Raw genomic sequence first — 26,762 nt, forward strand, 5'->3', positions numbered from 1 at the left:
GTTCTCCTTTCCAGCCCTATCTGGCTTTTCAGGCAGAGAAGGGAGTCTGAAGAATCTGGTCTGGGTTAGGGAAGGATCCAGACTGAGCATCTCTGCCAGCTTTTGCCCAGTCTGTCCCCCCTATGGCAAATGCCCCCTCCTGGCATCATGAGCTTCCTTCTAAGCACACAACCACCTCAGGCTCAATATCCCCAGGTGGGACCTTGTGACCACTCCATGCCCAGCTGGAAATGGTCTCCCACCCTTGAATTCAATGACTCTGTGACATATTGTGTGTGTAGTCTTGGAGTTTGCTCATCTGGTTCCATCCATCCATATCCCAGGGATGTTGCTCAGTACCAGGTAAATGTTCTCAGGCTTTAGTCAGTGTTGATGTGGCTTGCCTAATGGACTCCAGGGGACTGTGAGCTCCAGGAGGGAAGAAACTGTTCATTTGTTTTCTTTTTAGATTTTCTTTTTTTTCTTCCTTCCTTCCTTCCTTCCATCCTCCCTTCTTTCCTTCCTTCCCTCCCTTCTTTCCTTCCTTCCTTCCTTCCTTCCTTCCTTCCTTCCTTCCTTCCTTCCTTCCTTCCTTCCTTCCTTCCTTCCTTCCTTCCTTCCTTCCTTCCTTCCTTCCTTCCTTCCTTCCTTCCTTCCTTCTTTCCTTCCTTCCTTCCTTCCTTTCTTCCTTCCTTTCTTCTTTCCTTCCTTCCTTCCTTCCTTCCTTCCTTCCTTCCTTCCTTCCTTCCTTCCTTCCTTCCTTCCTTCCTTTCTCTTTCTTTCTTTCTTTCTTTCTTTCTTTCTTTCTTTCTTTCTTTCTTTCTTTCTTTCTTTCTTTCTTTCTTTCTTTCTTTCTTTCTTTCTTTCTTTCTTTCTTTCTTTCTTTCTTTCTCTCTTCTTTCTTTCTTTCTTTCTTTCTTTCTTTCTTTCTTTCTTTCTTTCTTTCTTTCTTTCTTTCTTTCTTTCTTTTTTCTGCCAGCTTATCTCTTTGGTCTTGACTCCATAAACATCATTCTACTTGATAATAACACATTAACCATTGGCTCTTGCTCTTTATCGTCTTCCAGTTCATCACCATCCACAGCACCTAGGATTGGGATGATTGAAGGAAGGAGCTCCTTGGGGAGGAATCCCCTTTAACCATGAATATTGTCAGCTTCTTCTAGCCTTGGGGACTCCTCACTCTTCCTCCCTCCTGGGATCTCCTTCTAACTGTGATCTGGTAAAGGCTAAGGCCCCCTTCCTTTTCAATGCATGAATAAAATCACAAGATTACGAAGAATATTTATAATTATTGACATATAGATTTTAAAAAGTCAAATTAAAAAAAAACTAGACTAAGAAGTCTTCTAGAACAGTGATGTAAACCAGGAGCCCTCCCCCCCCCCCAACTCCCTCTAGACTAGAATAAAACATAATTGGAAAATTGTTATGAAATAAAAAAGAAACAATGTAGCATTGTGGTTTTTTGGTCACTTCTCAGTGGTGTATGACGCCCCATGTCCCTATTCAGGGTTCAGTTGGACAAAGATACTGGAGTGGTTCGCCGTTTCCTTATCCATTTCATTTTACAGATGAGGAAGTGGAGGCATATAGCATTAGGTAACTTGTCCGGGGTCTCACAGCTGGTGAGCCTCTGAGGTCAGATCTGAACTCAGGTCTTCCTGATTCCAGGCAGGGTGCCCTAACAACACAGCTCTTGTTCATTTGTTCATTCTAATTCAACACGCAGACCAAACAGAAGTGAGACTAAACCCGGATAGGGCTTGGTTGGTCTGAGGAGGGTGAATCTGGCTTCTCCCATTGTTGTCATCCTGGCAAATACACTGGAGCTTCTGGTCTGTTCTTACCCGTGTTCTTCCTTGTTCCTTTGCTTCTTCACTTCTTTTCCAGCAGCTCCTTCTTGGCACTGGCCCTGGCGTTCTCTCCCCTCCTTGGATGGGACTCTTTGGGGGCCAGAGAGTGCAGATCACAGAGGAAGAGCCGATCCCAGCATTTCCTTAGCAGGCTGAGATTGCTAAACACTTTACAAATATTCTCTAAATGAGATCCTATCCTCACCACAATCTTGGAGGGAAGGGGCTCTAGACGAAGTGACTTGCCCAGGGTCACTGGTGTTTCCTATCCAGGTCCTCTTCAGGAACAGGCACCCGGCTCACTCCGTGGTCCTTTTTCTTCCCAGGAAGCTGAGAACCTCTCTTAGGCCTCCCCTCAAGGCCCAAGGAGGTGGGAACCCACTAGATGGAGGAAACTGGGAGCAAAAAGAGTGTATGAAGTCATCTGAAAGTCACAAGATCTAGTCTCCGGATCTTGTCTGTTAGAAAGCCTCGGGCCATATCAGGCTTCCTCGATTTCCCCATCTTGTTGCAATCTTGAAAGACTGGCCGCTAGGCACAGTCTAAGTTAGAATGCTAATTAAAATACGGGAACTGAAGGCTTTTCATGGAATCGAAGGGCCCACACCCACAGGCAGTGTGACTCAGCAGGAAGGGCCACAGAATGCAACCCTGGACAGCTCAGCTGAGGCATGGGACTCTGAGAAAGGTGGCTGGCCAAAGTCTAGAACCATCTTCATTTATTTATATATTAATCCTCTTCTCTGGTGAATTATGTGGCTTCATGTTGTCTCCCTCCTTGGAATAATAGCACCTTACATGAGGTTGATCTTTTGTCTTTGGACCTCCAGAGGCTCCTTTATTGTTCCTGATGCTTAGATTATATACATTTGTGTATATACATATACAGCGTATAGCCTGTAGTATGTAGGCAGGCACATACATGTGGTGTATACATATACATGTGTGTACACATATGTGCATATCTACCTTGTGTGTGTAGATATATATGGAGATAAATAGATATACTTTATGAGCCTATTTATATGTATGTATATACATCCAAAAACCTCTCTTTACAGATAGATAGATGATAGATAGATAGAGAGATAGATAGATAGATAGATAGATAGAGAGAGAGAGAGAGAGAGAGAGACAGACAGACAGACAGGCAGACAGACAGACACACAGACAGACAGACAGATAGATAGATAGATAGATAGATGGATGGATGGATGGATAGATGATAGATGGATGGATAGATAGATGATAGATGGATGGATGGATGGATAGATAGATAGACAGACATATAGATAGATAGATTGATTGATTGATTGATAGATAGACAGATACATAGATACATAGGCATATAGATACATAGACAGAGACAGACAGATAGATAGATAGATAGATGGATGGATGGAAGGATAGTTAGATGGTAGATGGATGGATGGATATAAGAATAGATAGAGATAGTGGATGGATGGAAAGATAGATGGATGGATGGATTAATAGATATAGATGGATAGATAGATAGACGGATAGATAGATAGATAGTTAGATGGTGGATGGATAGATAGATAGATAGATAGATAGATGGATAGATAGATGGAAGGATAGTTAGATGGTAGATGGATGGATGGATATAAGAATAGATAGAGATAGTGGATGGATGGAAGGATAGATGGATGGATTAATAGATATAGATGGATGGATGGATGGGGAGAAAGGGAGAAAGACAGACAGACAGAGACACACAGACAGAGAAAGAGAGAGACCAAAAATCAGCAGTTCCAAGAGGCAGAGGTTGAGCAAGTAGAATGCAATCCAGGATCCCTCTTCTCCTTCCAATCCATCATCCAAGAAGCAGCCAATTAGAGATTTCTAAGCCTCTGACTGGGTCACTCTCTTCCTCAGAAAGTTCTGATGGCTCCCTCTTGCCTCTCAGATAAAAGTAGTCTCCTCAGCTTGGTGAGGAGAGCCCTCCACAGTCTGGTCACAGGCTCTTTCCAGATAAAGGCCCACTATTGATTTGGCATGTGTAGGGAGATATCTCTGTGCCTGCATAATACACACACACACAGCCACGGATGCCTCTTGGCTTCCATATTTGCCCTTCCTGCCTTCCTACACTATCTGTCTTTCATTCACATCGTCCCAGTTTATATTTCATCTCCTCCCTCTGGATTTGAAGTCTAGGAGATCCTTGCTTCTCCCTTCTATCTCTATAGTTTCCCCTTAAGCTCCATGGGAGGGTGGGTCTCCTCCTGCTGAAGATTTGTGTTGATTCCACTAGTTTTAACTCCCCTTCCCTTGAAAATGACTTTTGCCATCCTGACAATCTCTGGGGAACATAAGCTCCTGGAGGACAACAGCCATTTCATACGGGTCATCCTATCACCAATGTTTTCCCTACCGTAGCTGCTTGGTAAGTATTGATTGAAATAATACAGAAATAAGTAGATCCCAGAAAGGGAAGAATGCCAAAGGCATATGGCAAAGGACAGACTAATGACCAGCCAAGGTTATCTGGAAACTTCTCTTTGGGAATACTGAGGGCCCTGCAGGTCCCTCTTCTTTCTTTGCATTCCCCACACACACCGTAGAGGGATCTAAGGCGGCACTACCTGCCTCTCCTTCTTCCTGAAGGAATTGGGATCCTGGCCAGATGTAGGTGCTAGATGCAAAGTTGTGTCCTCAGTGGCTGGAACCCACTGCTTCTGGAGTCAGTGAAAGGACATTGCATCATTGAAAAGGTATTTGTGCAGCAAAAAAGGACAACTGACCACTTGAGCATGACCCAGGACAAGGCCTGGGTCCAAGCAGAGGCACTTTGAGCCATGAAGAACCCGTGAGAACTACAAGCTTCTCTGCCCCCCTCAGGCCCAAAGGTGGATGGCAGACAGCGGCTTCCCTGCTCTGCCAGTGTGATGGGTGATGCCACCTAGCTTGAAGTCATCCTCCATCCAACTTTGCATAGAACCAAACTGGATGAGCATTTATTGATGAAGCCCCTGCTGTGTCCAAGGAACTATATCAGATCCTGAGAATGCAAAGACTGAAAGCCCAGCAGGATCTGGCCTCCAGAAGCTCAGGTGGGAGAGAGTTAGAAGAGGAAGGGCTGCGGTGGGGGACACAGTATGTTCCCAGAGGAATAAATCTAAGAGAAGGAGGCAGGAAGCCCGAGGACCACAACTCCGGGGATTGGCCACAAAAGGCTCTGTGGATGGACGCGCCCTTGAAAGCAGAGGAGGAATCGGAAAGATTTTGAGAAGGAGTGACTGCATACATTTTAGTCACGGACATGCCTGGCATACGTACTGGCTTTGAGGATCATTCTGGTTGTGCTGGAATGGGAAGTCATGAAAGAATAAGAAGAATCAGTTCAGAAGAGTAGGTTGTATTAGATTGGGGAGAGCCTTAAAAGGCAGGGTCAGAACTGTATGTTGAAGCTAAGGTCCTTTCCAATCAATCCATCAGCAAGTGTTTATTAATCACCTACTATGTGCCTTATGTATGTGTTCCCTCCACCTTCCACCTACTCTACTGTGTGCCAGTCACCAGCCTAAAACCATAGCCCTAAAATTCTAAGATCTAGCCGGGTGGAGCCGTGGATGGAGTATGGAACTCAGAGTAAGAAAGACTGAGATTTGAATCCTACCTTAGACATTGGCTGGCCGTGTGATGCTCAGAACATCGCTTCCCTTCACCTGACCGTGCCTCCATTTTCTCATCAGAAAAATGAATGGGTGCCCTCCAGCTTTAAATCAAAGTTCCTAAGCATCGCATACTTTCTAATTGCTTTGGGCAATCAATGTGTGACCACTAGCGTAGCAAGGGCATCATTGGCCATTGGCCAAGGAAAGGGAAATGGGGCTGTCTGGGATTGTGAGGAAGGTCAGGAAGGCCAGTAGCTCTCTTGGCTTCCTTATCTGTCTTGGGGCTGGCATTTTCTTTCTGGGCTTTGGTCTCTGTTGGCACCACCTTAGCTAGCCAAATGGAGAATTAGACCTTGAAAGGGTTTCACTCTCTAACTTTGTCTCTCTCTTTACTAACAAATGTTTATAAAGTTGGCGATGAGCCCCCAGATCAGTTTTATTTGTAACTCCACTCTGCCATCTCCTGTCTCTGGGTACTAGGTGTCACGTGTCTCTTCAGTCACCTTTGAAAGTAGACACGTAAAAAAATAAAAAGAGGAAAAGGATTCCTAGTCCATCCTTACTTTGGCTACACATGGGCGTCAATCCATCATGGGTCCATTGAGTTGGTGTGCCAATATCTGTACTGTCCAGAGTGCCAGCTGATCCAGGCACCAAACTAGTACCATCCACTACAATGGCACATTTTCAGATCATCAGATGAAGTGTTGTCAGGGACTTTGGAGATCGATTACTAATACCTTACAAGTTTACTGACTTGGAAAGAGGCCCAGAAAAAGGAAATGACTCGCCCAGGGTCACACAAGTACTATGTAGGATAATCAATGATTCCAATGAACTGTAGGCTTCAGACTCTAGATTTGGAGTTCTCAGAATAAATCATGAGATATATAGGTCAATGGAAATGTAGAGCATCCAAATATTCTTGCTCCAAATGTTCTGGAATTAGTTAGGTAGGATATTTTCATAGTGAAGGACGTGAAGCATCCAGCAAAGAGACAATGAGCTCCCTTTCATGATGGGATCCCCTTGGACAGTTCAATCTCACAAAGAGAGCCACCTGAACAGCCATTGGCTGCAAGAGGCCAGGGCCTGGCTAAAGGAAATGACAAGGAAGCAGGACTAGAGCTGCCATTTTGGCCAGTTCCAGGGAGAAGTGTGTTTTCAGCGTGAAGTTCCCCCAGTACGTTCCAGGTTTCAGACTGCCCCCAATATGCTGGTGGGCACGGAGAGATCATAGCCAGATGAGGAGGTAGCATGTGGGGACAGGCACCTCAGGCTTTCATTGCCACCACAACAAAGCCAGCTCTGGCCAGGTGCTTTTTGGTTCTACCTGCTTAGCTGGTCACATGGAGGCTCGTGTTCCTTACAGATGGGTTTGGTGTTCAGGCTCTGATCCCTATCACCACTCACCCATTAACTGCTCCAAACCCAAGTGTGTGATTTAAGGAGCCAAGTCCTTTATCTTGACTAGAGTGTGAATAATAGTGAATAATAAAGTAGCGATGTTCTGATCTAATTGCACCCAAAGGCACGTAGAGGAATAAATTAAATGAGATAAGCTCCCCTCAGCCCTCAGTGGGGAATAGATCCATCTCCCTTGGTTCCAGCGCGCTCATCTTAGCAGGGTGACTCACTTGCCCCTCGAGGGAAATAGAGCTCTGGTTTTGGTGAAGCCCATGACCATGGTCTATGACTAAGCATTCCCCGAACTCCTCTTCTCATGCTTTCCCTTGGGCTAGATACAGGGTGACAGCTGTCTTCCAGAGACGGTTCCATAGCGCTGCCAATTTCCTCAGCCCCATCTACCCAGGCAGAACCTCAAGAGGCCATGTCAAGAAAGAGAGGCAAGATGGTGTCTTTGGCAGCCCTGGATAGGCTGACTGCATTGATTTATGGGAGAGAGCCTGCCGCTGCCTATAGGGTTTTGAGTGAGGCAACTTAACCAGCAGTGATTTATGGGGACTAGGGATTTTCCAGTGCCTTGAACTCTTCCGTAAGGGTGAAGGGAACCTCATAAGTCAGCAGTTTTTGACTGTGGGCTGCTTTGAGACACATGGGCACAAGCACCACACTGAGTCAATGATGCCAATCCTCTATGCCCCCTTCCCCATTCTGAATCTAGATTCTTCTAATGAGTTCCCTTCAAGAGAGAGTTGTTGGAGAGTTTGACGCCCTGTTTTGAATTCCAATTCTCTCCACAACCCCAAACTGCTGACCTTTTCAGAACATTCACCTAAAAAGAAGGTTCTTCTTTTTCATTTTCACCCTTATGTTGAGGCTATCCAGAAATCATTACCTGCAAATGAAAATCACATGCCTCAGTTTCTCTTGGGTGACTTATCTCATGAACAAGGTTCTGTTTTGAATAGGGTTGGTGATTGGGAATAATGATTGAGACTTTCCCCAGGGAAGTGAAATCCAGTGTGGACATTCATAGCTCTTGATCTCCTTTGGACGGAAGGGACAATTGAGCTTTTGGTGAACTCAAACAGGAAGGAAATAACTTGATGCTTGTATGATGTCCCATAACGTCCCACCCCACCCACATGAGCTCTTCCTTAGATTAGTCCACCTCTGATCCCTCTGTTGGTATGAACCTGTATGTTTGTTTTCCCTTAACGTCTCCTTTGCCACACTTTTGATTTTTTCTCTTTAAGTACCTGAATCACCAACTACAGCTCTGTTGAAACCAATTTGTGAACTCTATTGGGAGGTTCAACTGACGTTGGAACAGGCAAGAAACTAGACGACAGGATCTCCCAGTTTTGTCAGTGAAAGCACAGCAGCCAGATGCATAACTGCTCCAGGTAGGGGAAGAAGTTCTGGCCAGATGTTGAAGGAGTAGGAGGTCCTAGGGAGCCTAGCCATGAGTTTCATTACAGTCATCACATTCCTACTCCTTGATGGCTTCCCTGTGCCATATTTGATGATGAAAAGGGATGGTGAACAGGGAAGAAGGAAGAGAGAAATGGAAGGATGAATGGCTTTTCAATCTCAAGACCCAATTTTTGAATAGCCGACTAATTTCCAAACTTTGCCATCAGTATTCCCATCTCTGCAGCCAACAGTGTTTGCAAAAAAATAAGGAAAAGAAAAATATGTATGTATGTCTGTATATGGGTTTAGTTGATTTGTTTCTGGTTTACAACGTGCTTTCTTCCCAAGGATTCTATTAGGAGGTGAGACAGCCATTGTAATCTTTTACTTGTAGTCAGTAGGAGGGAAGATTTGATCAGAACATTGTGCCTAGCTGACACAATCACCTATTACAAGGGGTCAGGGAATCTAGACTGTAAGAGATTATAATCTTAAATAAAGCATTTAGTTGTGGTTGTTGTTTTTGGAAACTTGATTGATCCAGAGCATTCTGACCTTTGGTTAGCTGAAGACTCAAGACTTCTTCAGATTCTTTGTGGTCCTTCCGAAATTGTGACATCCTTTCTAGGTAATAAGTTAAGACTAGAAATCTCTGAGGATCCTAAGCCCTAGAAGCAAGGAAAACCTTCTGTAGAAAGAGTGAAGGCAGCCCTTTAGAGGGAATCACTATTTACCTGGGTGTGGTGATGGCAAAAATTCCTTCCTCTCCTCATCTTCATGGAAACTTGAAATAATTATTCACTCATGAGGAGATACTGCATCCAGCAGAAAACAAATAGAATCTTGTCAGTTAAAGTTTGAGGAGTGTACACCTGGCAGCAGGGAAGGGAGTACAATATAAACTCAAGAGAATATTTGTCTCAGTAATCAGAAGTCAAGCCTAAGAAGGGAGAAGGCCCAAGGGTTTCTGCTAAGCAAAATGTCCCCAAAAAGAGTTCCCAGGAGACTGCTAGAAGAAGACTAAGGGCATCGGGGCCTTATAGAAGTGGAGGCGTGGGTTACCTTGGCCCTGGGTATCCCCTTTGAATGGGCTCCTTCAAGTGTTCCCTCTCTTCCCTTTGATACTATGTGATTATGCAGGAGACTTGACTCCAGATTTATAGGAAAGGGGGATATTTTGTAGCTGCTTTTCTATCTCAATAAATGCCTTTGCTTTGAACCAATCTCATGTTTAAAGGCTGATTACTGAAGATAAGTACAGTGGTGGGGGCTTGTGAGCTATCATACTTTTAGGAATATACAGCCACAGAATACCTTGTATTTGAGATAGTCACCCACTTGGGGACTCAACTTTTAACCCACAAATGCTATATCAAGGAAGTAGCCCCAAAAGGTTGTGACATACATATAAAGGAAGTAAAACTTTGGCTTCTTTATTTGTATGTAAAGAAATCTCTAGAAAAGGCTCTTTGCTAAAGCCAAATGTTCATTGGGGAAGCCAGGACTCACAGCCAGGTCTTAAGATTTGTGGATGAATGTTGGATCTACTCTTTCAAGCTATAATGTAGATGATGTTCTAAAGGGGGGACCTTCTAGGGTCAGCAGTAAGAAAACCTAAGTTTTAATCCCAGCCCTGGCTGTTGTTACCCAAAAAATTCTGAGCAAGTCATCAGATATCACCAATCCTGTTTCATCAATCCATCAAAGAAGGTAGCTGACCTGAGTGACCCTTGGTATCCCTTCCCACTCTAAAGGCCCCATCCTAGGACTTCTAAGTTGCCTGTCAGGATCAGGTTCCCTCTCTCCATGTTATGTCTTCAGGTCGATGGGGCATGTGAAGTCTTCGGTGTCAGAATTTGGGGATAGATTGGATGAAGGGGATGTTGTGGAGTCTGGAGAAGAGAAGACCCTGGGCAACAGGAGGGCTGTCTTTATACAACTATCTGTAAGGTGACCAGTCCTAGAAGAGGAAGGGTCAGACTTGTTCTGTTTGGCCCCATAAATTGGAACCAAAAGAATGAGCTAGCATTGCAAAGAGGGACATTTAGGTTCAATTAGGGGTGGGAGGGTACTTCCAACACTTAGACATAACTCAAAGTGGAATGGGCAGCCATGAGAGGTAGAAGGCTGCCCCTCCTGAAGGTGTGCAAGCAGAGGTACATTAGAATGGGCCATGGATGAGTGTTGGATGTGGCTGGCCAAGGTCTCTGCCAAGCCTCTGACTTTCTGATTCTGGTTAAGCTTAACCATGTTTCCACCCCACCCTCGATCTCATCTGAGACTTATCTCTCCTTTGTGATTTATCACTCCTATCTAGGGCGGCACCTCCAAGGCTTTACATCTGCCAGGGGGACATTGTTCTGTCTCCAATATCTGACATTAGACATGAAGTCCTCCACCCAAGCTTCCACCAAGGAAGACTTTTTGCTGGTGAACCTGTGATTCTGCATTTTATTTTTAGTTATTTTTAATATTTTCCCATAGTTACATGATTCATGATTCCCACTTCCCTCCCCACTCCCGGTGCTGAAAAGCCATTCCACTGAGTTATACATGAATCATTGTTCAAAATCTATTTCTCTGTTATTTATACTTGCAATAGAGTGATCTTTTAATGTCAAAGCCCTAATCACATCCCTTTTGCACTACATGATCAATCCTATGTTTTTCTTTTGTGTTTCTGCTCCCACAGTTCTTTCTCTGCATGTGGAAAACTTTCTTTGGTATAAGTTCCTAAGGATTGTTCTGGGTCATTACATTGTTACCAGTAGCAAAATCAGTCTCTGTGTACAATGTTCTCCTGGTTCTGCTCCTTTTGCTCTGCATCACTTCCTGGAGGTCCTTCCAGTTCACATGGAATCCCTCCAGTTCATCATTCCTTTGAGCGCAATAGTATTCCATCCCCATCAGATACCACAATCTGTTCAGCCATTCCCCAATCGAAGGTCACCCCCTCATTTTCTAATTTTTTCCACCACAAACAGTGCAACTATAAATATTTTTGTACAAGTCTTTTTCCTTATTATCTCTTTGGGGTAAAAAACCAGCAATGGGATGACCCTACACTTTAGAACCTTTCCAGTTCCCAATGTAGACTGTGGGTCAGTGATGGATAATCCATTGTCCAGGGCCCCCATTATCCACCTGTGTGCATGTGTGCAGGCATATATACACATACATACACAATAAACACACACGCAGACTATGGTAAAAAATCAGATTAGGAGACCTGGATTTCAGTGGGAGATTAGAAATAGCAGGAAAAGTACTGATTTTGGTATCAGAGAATCTATGTTCAAATTTGTCTCTTTTACTTACAATTTTTGAGACAGCTAAGTGGGGCAGTGGGTAGAATGGTAGGCCTGGAGTTAGAAAGACCTGAGTTCAAATCCTGATTCAGATACTTCCTAGCTGGGTGATCCAGGGGGAGCTCTATCTGCATCACTTTCCTCATCTTTCAAATGGGGTTAAGATTAGCACCTACCTACCAAGATTGTTTTAAAAACTAAATTCCTAGTATCTAGTAAGTACCAAACAAATGTGAGTTATCATCATCCTCATCATTATACTTTTATGAGCATATGTCACGTATGAGAAAATATTATAGATATGTATGTACATATAAGATGTTCTATATCATTAGAGTATAGATACACATAGTTGGTGTGTATGTTTTATACAAATATCTGTGTGTATACATGCATTTGTGTATGTGTATATGCAGATCCACAAAGTAGAAACTGGAAGATCTATTCCCTGGACATCATTAACCACAGCATCTCTACTTGGGCAATCACCTCCACGGCCTCCCCACAGATTCGCTGGACAGCACCCACAGTCTACATGGGCTGGGTCCCCTGTCTATGGGCATACCTTTCCAGGCCTTCTGTCCATCTGTAGCCCTACCATCACACCTGGACCACTCTGCCTTCCATCTCCTCTTCAGTTGACTAGTAGCTGTTATTGCCCCATTAGGATGGTATCTATAGGAATTAAATTAATGTCCAATACTTCAAGTATTATATCTTATAAAGTTTAATATCTAACAAAATAGAACCACATGACTAAGTTTTTCTACCTGCTCGAAAACCCCATGTCTATAGCTGCCTCCACAGGAGGAAAAGAGAGCAAAAGACAGAACTCCACAGAATTTATATCCCGTCTACAGAAGCACATAATGACAGTAAGAGAGTGAGCTGCTGGGAATCGTAGTCTTTTTGTTTTCTTTTTTAGGGTAACAGATTCTAATCACACAATTACCCCTGGGATCCTTTGGGAGACTACTCTCCCCAATGGATCATGTAAACATAATATTGCAATAATTTGGGGATAAAAGGGAAAGAACAAAACCAATAATTGTTAGGCACAGCGACAAAAAGCCAATTAGGGGACAATCTCCTTTGGCATAAAAGTGTACATTCAAAAAAATGCATTCAACCCCCCACAGTTCAATTCCACTACAACCCAAAGTTCCTTCTGGATCTTTTGGTGCAGTGTGAGGTTTCTACAGGCTTCTCCATGGTGCCTTCTCCTAGAAATTCACTTCCTGGATTCTGGGAGGTAGAAAGTTTCTTATCCTAAAATTACTCTCAAACAAGAAAAACTTTTATAAAAATAGAATGTTATGACAATTATACAATTCCCCCTTAGGAGGATATTGACAAACGCATGAATCAACTCAGGATACATTAATTTTCACTAAGAAAGCAACTTTTTTTTAAACAGTAGTATAGTAGTTCTTCCCAGAAAACCTTTTGGGTCTAAAATGTCACCAAGAATCTAGATCATTCTGGTGGAGGGGTAGAGTAAGCTGAAGAGTTACAAATATTAAAAAAATATATTGAGATGCCACTAGGCTACCTGTGTAATTCTCCCTTCTCAAGAGCCATACAGAGGTGCCATGCCCCCTAGGAAAACCTTCCCACCTCCTGGATGAGACTGTAACAGCCATATATTGCATGTCTTTATATGTCTCGCCCATTGCGTTTTTATAAATGCAGAAGTGGAGATTATAACAGTGCTATAGCACTTCACTTTAGCTATTAAATGGACTCTTACCTCTTGTTACAAATAACTCAAAGGTACTTTTACAATGGTATTTTTTCCAGTCCAATCATATGGGGAAGTACAAATAAAGACAATATAACAGCACATATAGCTAGCTGTCAAAACACAGTACCTTAAAGTGACATAGTGTAACAACTTAACAAACAAAATAAAATCTTAAAACAAGCAATCCATAAATAAAATATATGCAACAGGACACAGTTACTGAATGCAAGAGTCCATTTTTTCCTATTTTAATACCTGTTGGAGTAGTTAACAATATTTGAAGCTGACCTTCCTAGCTAGGCTGAGTTGCTCCAGTGTACTGGAAATTCTTTGCGTATACCTTGTCTCCTGGTTTTAGATCATGAAATGAAAAATCTATTGGTCCTGCTTGTATCGCAGCTCCTGATTCATTGAGTTTACGCGATTTGTTCTGCAATTCTTGTATATAGGAAGCAATAGAAATATAGCCTCCTAATATTGATGTATATGCAGAAGAAAAAAGGCTTAGCCTGTTTAGGGGGACATCCAAAAAGCATCTAAAATGGTGAGATGTGTAGATCTCCTCTAGGCCTGCTTCATAGATAAAAGAAAGCTAGAGGGAGACCTTTAGACCTTTTAAATGCATCTCAGTGCATAATTTGTCAATCATAGTTTTAAACATTTTGTTCATTCTTTCAATATGGCCTGAGCTCTGAGGATGATATGGTACGTGGAATTTGGGAGTTATCCCCAAACAAGAATATACCTGAGATAAAACTGAATCATTAAAATGACTTCCTCTGTTTGAATCAATAATGCAGGCAGGCCAAAGTGAGAAATAATCTCTTTTAAGATCTCCTTGGCAACAAAAGCCACTGTGGCTCAGGCAATAGAAAATGCTTGTGGTCATCTGGCCAGTTGATCAACTATGACTAGACAAAATTTATACTGTCCGATCTTAGGCATAGTGACAAAATAAATTTGAAGATACTCAAAAGGTTTGTAAGCCAGAGCCCAACAAAAGCTTTTCCATGAAAGGCATGTTGGTTATATGCTTGGCAGGTGGGGAAGGCTGCACATACTTTAGAGGCTATAGTAATACTATCAGGGGCTATCCATACTCTTTTAACAGAGTCTACAATTACCTAGGTGACAAAGTGATCATTTTTATGCACAGATTGGCATATTTGGTGAGGAAAATTTCTAAGGAGCTGGGATTTTCCTTCATATGACACCCACACTCCATCAATCTGTTTAGCATTAAATTTTTGCTTCCATTTTTCCACTTACTTTTCATTATAGGAAAGTGATAAATCTGATTCATTATTTATTGTCAAAGTTAAAATCATTTCAGAACCTTCTATGGCCACTAGCTTTGCAGTGGTATCTGCCTGCTCATTTCCTTTAGAGACAGGGTCAGTGCCACCTGTATGGGCAGAGAAATGAATTACGGCTAGGGCTTTGGGTAGCTGGAGTCGAGAAAGAACTTGATTAATAATGTCTGCATTTGTTATATATTTTCCAGCTAAAGCTAAAAATCCTCTCTGAATCCATAACATACCCACTCCATGACAAACTCCCAATGTGTACCTGAAATCTATATAAATTGTCACCTTTTTTCCTTTGGCAATTATACAGACATGTTTTAGGATGGTATCTTGAGCATCTTGAGATCTTATCTTATCTTCTGCATCTTGAGCACTTATATTTGAGGGCAGTGAAGCTGACCACATAGTGACAAATTCTGTGACTTCAGCAGCTCTAGTATAATGTATGCCATCCTTTATAAAAGAAGAACCATCATTGAATAAAACTAGATCTCAGTTGTCTAGAGGGATGTCCAGGAGATTATATCAAGGATTTTCAGCCATGGCACAGCTATGTAATGGTTCTCCGAAAACTGGTAAATCAGAAAGCAAGGTGGCAGCCAGCATAAGAGTTGTACTGTGTTTTTAACGTGATATTCTCATTTCCTACCAAGATTATCTTGTAAGCCTCTCATCAGAAAATACCTGTTATTTTTAGCAACAGCCTTAGCAACAAAGCTTTGACTTCATGTGGGCACATTATTGTTAATGGGTATCACAATACTAAATCAGCAGCTTTAGTTACTAATAAAATTCTGGCAGCTATGCCTCTAAAGCATTGTGGTGCTCCTGAAGCTACCGGGTCCAGTCGGGCCAAATAATAAGCAACTGATTGCTGAACCAGGCCCAAAGTTTGGTTTAAAACACCTGAATCCACCCCTCTCTGTTCATGTACATAAAAAGATGTTATTTTTTTTAATAATCTGGGATGCCTAGAGCAGGGGCAGACAGGATAACCTGTTATAAATTTCATGAGGCTGGCAGGTGTTCTGGCTCTAATCTAAGTGGTTCAGAGACTGAATCTTTTGTTAGCTCTATAAGGGACTTAGTCATTTCCTTATAGCAAGGGATCCATTGATTACAAAAACCTTTTTGTTCCTAACATTGCTCCTAACTTTTTCTTAGTGGTGGAAGTGCTCCATTTTTGAATATTTTCAGTGCATTTAGGAGAAATAGAATGGGCACCAGCAGCTAAAGTGAACCCTAAATATTCTACTTTGGGGAGACACCAACAATTTTGCCTTTGAACTTGACCTTGGAGGAACCCTGGCTTGGGACATTGGACTGCTCATGGATCTTCCTTTAGGACTACCATGTAGGTGAATGAACCTTTGCTTTTGAGACATTGTGGCCTCTTATGTGGTTGTAAAAGGATATGTTTGCTATCTTCTTGGCATGCTGTGGCATTTGGTGAGACCAAGAGCAAATCATCCACATATTGAATTAAATGACTGTTTTCAAATTTGATATTATCTGTATCTTGTCTCAAATTTTGTTAGAAGAGGGCTTTCCACATACCCTTTGGGCAACTGACACAAAGTCATCTGGGAACCTTTTCAGGTAAAGGCAAATATATTCCTGGAATCCTCATGAATTGGTATTTTAAAAAATACTGAGCACAATTTCACTATAGTAAAGTATGTGGCTGTACTAGGAATAGAGGAAATAATTGTGTTTGGGTTTTGAACCACAGGATGCCTTTTTTATGACATGGTTATTTTCAGCCCTTAAATTTTGGATAAATCTATAGATAATTTTTCCAACTGGGCCTAATTTGGCTTTTTAACAGGGAAAATAGCTGCATTATGTTCAGATTTGCATGAGATTATTATTCCTTGCTCAATTAATGAGTTTATTACTGGGGTATTTCCCTCAATTGCCTCTTTTGATAGAGGTGCTGAGGAATGGAAGGAGGTGGCCCACCTTTCATCTTAATCTGTACAGGAACAGCTAATTTAAGTAGGCCTACAGTGAAAGATATAACCCAAAGAGACTCAGGTATATCAGCTGGAATGATTTTGCCCTCTTTCTTTTTTATTACCTCTTATCTCTAACTATTGTAGTTTCCTCTTAGAAGGTGCAATATTGTTTGCACCTGTAGTTAGAAGATTTTTAGAGGTACAAGATGATTATGTCAAATGATCCATTGGGAAGACTAGTCTCCCAAAGGATCATAGGGGGAATTGTGAAGATGAGATTAATTCTTCCTTGCCCACTTTTAGATTTAATTACCAGAAGCGTATACACCCCCACATTTCCTTAATGGGGAGGAGGTCTTCAACCAACATGATAAACTGGGTGACAATTCAGAAATAATTGACTGCCCCCTAAGCATTCCTAAGAAAATTCTAAAGCTGGGATTGGTCCACATAAAGTGGAAGGAAAGCATAGGAAGTGGTGCAAAGAAGGGTCTTTAAAAGTAGTTGTAACTTCCTGTGACCATCTCTTTTACCTTTATACTTGACCTTGGAGGAGCTCTGGCTTGGGACCTTGGACTGCTCATGGATCTTCCTTTAGGACTACCATGTGGGTGAGTGAAAAAGCTGACTCCTTTCCTGACTCCTGAAGGGACTAGATTCCAGAGAGGCCCCCCTATCTAGGAGGAGGCCTTGTGGCTGGAACCTTTGCTTTATTCATCACCAGAACGTCCAACTTATGGTTCTCTCTTGGAGGGTTAACAAGCACTGCCTGGTTCGAACAGGGTAGGAGTAATTATCTAGTGTGACCTTCTCTACTCTCTCCATTATCTCTCTACCTTACTCTTTCCCTCTACATTTTATAAATAAATTGCTATAAAGTCATTCTAACTTGAGTGATAATTTTACTAACCACATTTCTCTTATATTTAGTCCAATCTTAATTTTTAATCTTTACACAGCTCCTTGGTCCTCCCACTTGTTCTTGGTTTTTATCCCCCACACTGGGTACACAGCAAGTGCCCAATCAATGTTTTCTTATCCAATAGCACACACACACATGATCATGTATATGCACATGCACACACACACACACTTATGTATATATGTATTTGTGGAAATATATTTTTACATGGATAGAGAATGTGTCATGGTAGCCATAGAGCTGACCTCAGAGTCAGCAATTGTCTTGTCAGATTCTCCCCAACCTTTCTGTTGCTCCCTTTGGCTTGTCCTGTCACATGCTGCCCCAGTGGCACCAATTTTTCCAGACTGGGCTCAGTCATTCCCAAATGGGAAATGAGCATGCCAACCCTCCCCTTGTCCCTCTGCCTCTATGCTCTGAGCTGATTTCATGTGTATTGGAGCATGTGTTCCTACAATGATGTTCCCGTGTGCCTGGCAGAGCCTGCCCAATGGCGACAAGCTTAGAGTGATCATTTCTACTTCAGAAAGCAGTGAAGGATGATTTCATATGTATGTCTAGGTTTATATCCATATGTGTATGTATATATAAATATATATATATATATATACACATGTGTGTGTGTGGCTGTTATTCCTATAAAATGATGCAATCTTTAGTGGGGAGAGGAAGGGGGTACTTGTGAATTCTAATGTAACAAACAAATAAAGATGATATCAACAAAGGCTTGATTTGCTGTGTTGTGGAATGCTTAGATTTAAGAAAGTGATGGAGAAAAGATTAATTAATAATGCCTGTTAAACATAAAGGTTCATCATGCATACATTTTTTTTTCTGGAGAGCCAATTGTTAAAACTTTACCAGCAGGGCAATCATTTGGCTGAGTAAGATGGAGAGCTAGCCCTGGATATGGGAGGTCCTGGGTTCAATTCTGGCCACAGACATTTTCTAGCTGTGTGACCCTGGGCAAGTCATTTTATCCCTACTGTCTAGTCCTTACTCCTCTTCTGCTTTGGAACCAATAGTCTCCATTCTAAGACAGAAGGCAGGGTTTAGAAAACAGAAACAAAAACAACAACAACAACAAAAACACCCTTTGTCATCAGAGCCTGCTAAAGCCCTGGCCTGATACCCCAGTTCTTGATTTCTGTCCTGACTGAACCCCTTCCTGGTCACATCTTTGACCTCTCAGAACCTTGGTTCCATCATCTGTAAAAAGAGCCAGGTATTAGCACCCAGAGGAGGAAGTGAGTTTATTAGGATGGATTGGGATACAGTGGAAGAAAACATGGTCCCACTAGGGAATCGTTCCTCATTTTTTCCTCTCCAGTTTCCCACTCCCCCAACCTCCTCATCAAGGGTCTTGACTCCAGAGAAGACGCCAGGCCTGGAGTCTGAATGAGGTTGACCCAGGCCCTTTTCCCTGGCTCTTCAGCTTCACCCCAGGACCCAGTCTGTTTCTCCTCTTTCTTTGTCCTTCTCTGACCCAGGAGGCCCTCCTGAAGAGTCACGGTCTGGCTATTTATTCAGTGCCAGATGAATGGAACAGTATGAAGCAAAGGAGGCTAGAGACCTAACATACAGGCCTCCAGGCCTTCCACCGCAGGGGCCCCCTTCTCTATTGGGAAGTGCTGCTTTTTCCCAAGCCCCAGCTGGCATCTCCTTGTCAGGCCACTTCTCCTCAGCACCAGAAGGAGACATAGAGACCATCTCATTACAGGCAGAAACATGGCGGCAGGAAGGAGATTAAACCTGTCTGGCATTCTGGCCCCAGCCTGAGTCAACCTCCCGAAGGGGCTGGGCCTCCCATCCTGCCCTGGGGCTGCCCCTTCCAAGAATCGGAGGACTGGCCGCCCCGAGCGAGGTGTGGCTCACTATTCCAGAGTTCCCGTCTGCCCCTCCAGCTGCAGCTTCTCTCTGATCCCTGTTCAGTTTCTGCTTAAGGGCCCTGCCCGAGAGCCCAAGTGTCCCAGCGCCAGGGAAGGGAGAAAAGAAAAAGGACCAACCAAAGATGATGGGCCACCAAAGCCATTCACCCGGCCAGTCTGCAGATAGCAAGGAGAGAGGCGTTCTCTGGAGCACTCTGTGGGCATGGCCCTGGGAGAGAGCGGCTGTGATCAGTGAACCAGCACCTTTCTTGTTATCCCTCGCTCATACTCATAGAAGTTTGTATATCATCTCCTCTGATCCTTACACAGGTTTGTGTGGTAGCCACTATCATTAATCAGAGTTCGGATAAGGGAAATCCAAGTTGAGAATGCTCGTCTTGCCTAAGGTCGCAAGAGATGGGATTTTAACTCAGATCTCCTTTCCTCTGGGGCTCCTCCATACATGGTATCACCTCGCTGTCTCCTTCTGGCTTCTTATACTTCCTAGCTGTATGATCCTGGACAAGTCACCTGACCTCTCTTCTTCATTTCCCTCATCTATAAATAAGGATAAAGCTGCTTTATTGTGAGGTTAAAATGAGAAAATGTTTATCAATCATTTTGCAGGCTATTGTTATTGCCATTGGCCAAGTGAGAGATCACTAGGCTAGGGTTGTAGCTGCCTTGTGAGTGGAGAGAAATCAGGTTCAAGAGATATCCAGAAGGGAAGAAATTACTCTTTGATGACTAGTGGCCATGTGGCCTAGCTGAGTGTGAAGAGCTGAGGACAACAGAGTTTTGGAAATTAGTTGACTCTTAGCACATTGATGATGGCCTTGAGTCAGTCAAGAAGCACTTAATATCTACTAGGTGTCAGGCTCTGGGCTAAGTACTTTGAATGTACAGAAAGACCAAAAAGTGGTCTCTGTCCTCAGAGAGTTCACAGTAGGGTGTATGTTTGTGTGTAGGGGGGTAGTGGTACAGGAAGACAACAGATAACAAGAAGCTACAAGTGGGGGGGAAGGGGGAAGGGTATCCCACAGGACATGATGAAATACTGCAGCTGGATGGGAAATGATGCCATGGTTGCCCTGGGCTCCTTCCTTGAATATAAGATGGGGAGGATCTCTCCAATGGGAGCATGACTCCTGGTTGTTCCCTAAGGCATTATGTTTAGCGTCCTTCCCTTCCCATCCCTTCCCCCTCTCCTCCCTCTTCCTCCTCCTCCTCCTTCTCTCTCTCTCTCTCTCTCTCTCTCTCTCTCTCTCTCTCTCTCTCTTCTCTCTCTCTCTCTCTCTCTCTCTCTCCTCCCTCTCTCTCTCTCTCTCTCTCTCTCTTCTCTCTCTCTCTCTCTCTCTCTCTCTCTCTCTCTCTCTCTCTCTCTCTCTCTCTCTCTCTCTCTCCCTCCCTCTCTCTCCACCCCCCCCATTTTGTTTGGTGATCTCATCATTTTCCATGCAATCTATGCTCATCTCTGTGCTCCTAATTATTATATTCTTTTATTCAGCCCTAATTTTCCTCCCGATATCTCCATAATGTCTAATGAATGTCTTAAACTGGATATCCTACACACATCTCAAAACTTCTTCCCCATTTTTCCAGTATTGACAAGGGTACCGATATTCTTTTTTTTTTATTTTTTCAATAGTGTGTATTCTGTGCTATTAAAAAAATTAATTTATTTTGTCAATTTAGAACATTATTCCTTGGTTACAAGAATCATATTATTTCCTTCCCTTCCCTCCCCCACCCTTTCCATAGTGGATGCACTATTTCATTGGATATTACATGTGTCCTTGAACAAAACCTATTTCCATGTTGTTGGTGTTTGCACTACGATGTTCATTTAGAGTCTACATCCCCCGCCATATCCCCTGGACCCATGTGATCAAGCAGTTGTTTTTCTTCTGTGTTTCTACTTCCACAGTTTTTCCTCTGAATGTGGATAGTGGCTTTTCTTGTAAATTCCTCCAGGTTGTTCTGGATCACTGCATTGACACTAATGCATTGACACATTACATTGGATTGTGCCACAGTGTATCAGTCTCTGTGTAAAATGTTCTCTTGGTTCTACTCATTTCACTCTGCATCAGTGGAGGTCTTTCCATTTCACATGGAATCCCTCCAGTTCATCATTCCTTTGAGCACAATAGTATTCCCTCGCCAACATATACCTTAATGTGTTCAGCCATTCCCCAATTGAAGGGCATCCCCTCATTTTCCAATTTTTGGCCACCACAAAGAGCGCAGCTATGAATATTCTTGTACAAGTCTTTTTCTTTATTATCTCTTTGGGGTAAAAGCCCAGCAGTGCAATGGCTGGATCAAAGGGCAGACAGTCTTTTAGTCAAGGGTACCACTATTCTCCCTAGATACCCACCTGGGTGTCATCCTCGGCTCTTAACTCTCTTAACCCCCAGATGTAATATATTGCTCATTTCTGCCCATTCAGCTTTCATAGCAACTCCCTTTCATGCTTTTTCTCTCCTGTGACCTTGTTGTCACCCTGGTATAGGTCCCTAACTTAATTGTTTTCCACTGAAATTCATCCTCCACTTAGCGCCCAAATCAACATTCCCAAAGCTCATGTCTTGGAATGTCCTTCCCCATACTCATTCATTAAATTCTAATGGATCCCTGTTACAACCAGGGTCAAAGAAAAAAAAATTCCCTGTTTAACTTTTAAAACTATGTGGTCCATTTTTACCTTTCTAATCTTCTTATACTGATAATAGCTTCCTTGCTGTTTCTAAATACACACACACACACACACACACACACACATACACACATTATATATATATATATATATATATATATATATATATATATATATATATATATATATCATCTCTAGATTACATACATTTTCATTGGTTATCTCTCCTGCTTGGAATTTTCTTCCTCTTCAACTCATCTCCTGACTTCCTTGGCTTTCCTGGTTTTCTTTTAAGTCAACTCCATCCCACTTTCTTCAAAAAACCTTTCTCTACCTCCCCTTATTTCTAATGCCTCCTTCTGAGATTATCTCCAATTACACTGTATATATTTCATGTAGTTGTTTTTTATATTATGTTGTCTATCAGATCGTGAGCTTCTTGAAGGCAAGGACTATTTTCCCTTACTTTGTATTTGTAGCATCTAAAACAATCACTTATTGAAGGTTTTATAAATACAGATTTTGGGGATGTTGTTTGTGAACCTGAGTATAATAGAAGATGACATTGCCGTACGGAAAAATTACCAGCAGTCAAGGTGCCAGGTGGGCATAGGAGAAAAAGAAGTGAGCTATGTTTTCAACTTATTAAGTTCGAGCTGTCTGGAGGAAAATTTCTATGGGTCTATGTTGTGGGAATAAAGCTCAAGAAGGAGAATAGGGTTCCTTATGGAGCTGGGGGTTATCTGTGTAGAAATAATTAAATCAGTGGGAGTTGATAAAGGTGAGAGAGAGAGAGAGAGACAGACAGACAGAGACAGAGACAGAGAGAGAGACAGAGACAGAGAGAGAGACAGAGACAGAGAGAGTCAGAGAGAGAGACAGAGACAGAGACAGAGAGAGAGAGACAGAGACAGAGAGAGAGAGAGAGAGAGACAGAGACAGAGAGAGACAGAGAGAGAGAGAGACAGAGAGAGAGAGAGAGAGACAGAGAGAGACAGAGACAGAGACAGAGACAGAGACAGAGAGAGAGACAGAGAGACAGAGAGAGAGAGACAGAGAGAGAGAGAGACAGAGAGAGAGAGAGAGAGAGAGAGAGAGAGAGAGAGAGAGAGAGAGAGAGGAGAGAGAGGGAGAGAGAGAGAAGTCTTGGGGCATACTTAAGGTGAGAGAATGGGCTTTGAATAATTATACATCAAAAGAGATTGAGAAGTAATCTGATGACAAGAAGAGGGAAGAGAGAAAGAGACAGAAAGACAGACACAGAGAGCAGTACCTCAAAAACCCAGAAAATAGAGAATACCAAATGCTTCAGAAGAGAAACAAAGAGATATGGGCATTGAGATAAATTCATCAAACTTGGTTTTTAAGATATCTTGGGTACCTCTAGAGAAGAAGTTTCAGTTGGCTAATGAGGCAGGAAGTCAGCTAGCAAGAAGTTCATAAATCAGTTAGTGAAGGAGAGGTACATGGTGATCATATGAGGAATGGTAAAGTCAATTGGGCTTTTTTTTTTTTAAGAATAAGAGAGAAATGGGTATAGGAACCAAACCACATAATGGTAGATAGGGAGACATTGAAGATTGAGAGATATTTGTGAGATCAACCTTCTAGATAATATAGGAAAGGATGGAATCAAGAGTAGAGGTAGAAGGGCAGGTAGATGATTCAATATGAATTGAGAGTCAGACTTACAGATAAAAGGTCCTAAGGTTCAAACCTGACTTCAGATATTTCCTGGCTGTGTGACCCTGGACAAGTCACTTAACTCAAACTGCCTAGCCCTTACTGTTCTTCTGCCTTGGAACCAACATATCATATTAATTCTAAAACAGAAAGTAAATCTTTTGTTTTTGTTTTTGTTTTTTTAAAGAGTAGAGGTAGAGTGACCAAGAGTTCATCAGAAAATGAAATAAAGAAAGAGAATTATAGATGATGCCAATAGGTTTCGAAATAGAGAAGGGGGAAAATGGGACTTACTAAATGTAACCTCCATTATCTCAAAAAAGCATCCTCTGCTGAGGGTGACACTGAAATGGCTATGAAGGAGACTTGAAAAGAGAAGGTTGGGAGTATTCCCCTTTAGAAATTTGATAAGGAATTAATAAGAGAGGATAATAGGATTATCTTGATGCAGTAAGTTACCAGTTGACATCATATAATATAAACTGGTTATGTTCCTGGTCAGCATATTTGAAGTACTGAATTATGGCATGACAAAGTGGAAAAAGAATAGAGAATACAAAAGGTGTGACTAGACTGGGCTTGGGGCAAGGCACAAGTTGCCACAGACCAAGGGCATAAGAGGTTTGAGTGTAGGAGACAGTATAATGTGAACTACCAAGTCAAGATTGGGAATGGAAAATATTTAGCTCACACATGATCATCTGGGAGAGTTATAAGAGGAGAAAGAATTGGATTTTCTGGAAAGGATAATGAATAATTTTAAGAAGAGTAATGGATAGAGATAGGTACAATGACAGAAGATTAAGATCATATTTTGAAATTTAAGATTTTGTGTTCATTGACTTGGTACACTTATGAATGATGTCTGGCACATGGCAGGTTTGTTGACTGGCTGATTTATGTTAGGATCAAAGCTATGACCATCCCTTGTATGGCTAAGATATAGAAGTAGGTGATGGGAGATGGGGAGACTGAAGAACTGAGAGAGGCCAGTGATTGAGGGCACATCAGCAAGTATATTGAAATCTCCTAGAGTTAGGGTGGAGGCATAGAATTCTTGGAAAAAGAAGGGAGAATGAAGGACCTGGGGGAAAGCATGTAACTGCCACCAGAATCTGGATAGAGTGAAAAATTCAAATAGAATGAATCTCAAAAGAGAAGTTGCTGAGACATCTTAGCTGAGAGAGGGTGTGGAAGCAGAGAGACAAGCAGTCAAGGAAGGATTAGAACACATAGGATTTGGTTTTTTTAAACCTTTTATTTTTTATTTTATTTTTTAAACTCTTACCTTCTGTCTTGGAAACAATACTGTGTATTGGTTCCAAGGCAGAAGAGTGGTAAAGGTTAGGCAATGGGGGTCAAGTGGCTTGCCCAGGTTCACACAGCTAGGAAGTGTCTGAGGTCAAATTTGAACCCAGGACCTCCTGTCTCTAGGCCAGATTCTCAATACACTGAGCTACCCAGCTGCCACCTCCCCTTGCCCCCAAATACATAGGGTTTTGAAAAATGTTTTGTTAGTGACCTGCTCAACAAATGTAGAAAAACAGATATTATGTGCATCTTATTTCCACAATGAAGGAAAAGTTACTATAGTCATGAAAATGGATGTTTAAAGTACTGAAAATAAACCAAAGTTAAAGAACTTGATCCTAAAGAATTTCTGAGTAAAAAAACAAGTCTAAGAAATGATAGATGATTTCATTAAAGATGACAACAATGATGGAATGCATAGAAATTTTGGAGATATAGCCAAAGCATTCTTAAGGGGAAAAAATTTATACCTCAAAACACTTTCATAAGCAAGCAAGCAAGAAAGAAAGAAAGAAAGAAAGAAAGAAAGAAAGAAAGAAAGAAAGAAAGAAAGAAAGAAAGAATAGAGTCATAAATAGTAAAAACCCAACAAATTAAAATGTTTCAATTAAATAACACAATAGGACTTCTGAAAATCAAAGAAGATATGAACAAAAATGGAAAAAAAACCTTTTCATTTGAAATTAAGAATATTTTAAAATTTGAATTAATTAATATAACAAAATTGAATGAATACATTTTTAAATTAAAATTTGAGGGTTTTTCAAGGGAAATGACATAATTACATAATAATATAACATAATAAACAACATAAGGGAAAAACATAAATTATTGACTGATATTATGAAGAAGTGAAAAACTAATTTTCCGAATCAATAATAAAAAGAGAATTCACAAGAAGTTAGGATTTAAAGTATATCATTAGAAACTTTACCCAATAAAACTGCCAATTTAAGTGAAATCAATATATATTCATAAAATATAAACTATCCAATTAGCAGAATAAGAAATCAAGTATTTAAACAATTCAATTTCAGAGGAAGAAATTGAACAATCATTAATTAACTTCATGAGGTAGGGAGTGTATTTCAAAAACAGATGAATTCAAAAGTAAATTAATCAAACTATCAAAGAACAATTAATTCCAATGTTAAACTAAATTGAAAGAAAAAATCTCCAAAGAAACAATCCTAACAAATTTCTTCATTATTCAACATAATCTTGATACATAAATTAGAGATTTAAAAGACAAAAAAAAGAAAACTCTAGACCAATATCTCTAGTGAATATTGATGGAAACATTTTAAATATATTGCAAATTAAAAATACATATTATATATCACATGACTACATTCTATAACAAGGTTAGATTTATAATAACAGTTCAGAATTGTTTTAATGTAAGGAAAACAATAACCTTTAACCATATTGCTGACAAAATGAGCAAAAGTCATATTATATTGATATAGAAGATTTTGGACAAATAGAATAGTCATTTCTTTAAAAGGAAACACTAAAAACTTAGGAATATGTGGTCCTTTCTTTAAAATCAGAAATATAATATATCTAACATAGAGAAATAACATAATATGCAATGAAAATAAATACTTTCTGATAATAGAGGTGAAACAGGAATGTCCATTCTGACCATTTCTACTTGACAGTGTTGGCAAAAGCAATACAAAGAGAAAAAAGAGAAAAAGAAATAG

The sequence above is a fragment of the Monodelphis domestica genome, chromosome 8, assembly GCF_027887165.1.
Source record: "Monodelphis domestica isolate mMonDom1 chromosome 8, mMonDom1.pri, whole genome shotgun sequence".
NCBI classification, from domain to species: domain Eukaryota; kingdom Metazoa; phylum Chordata; class Mammalia; order Didelphimorphia; family Didelphidae; genus Monodelphis; species Monodelphis domestica.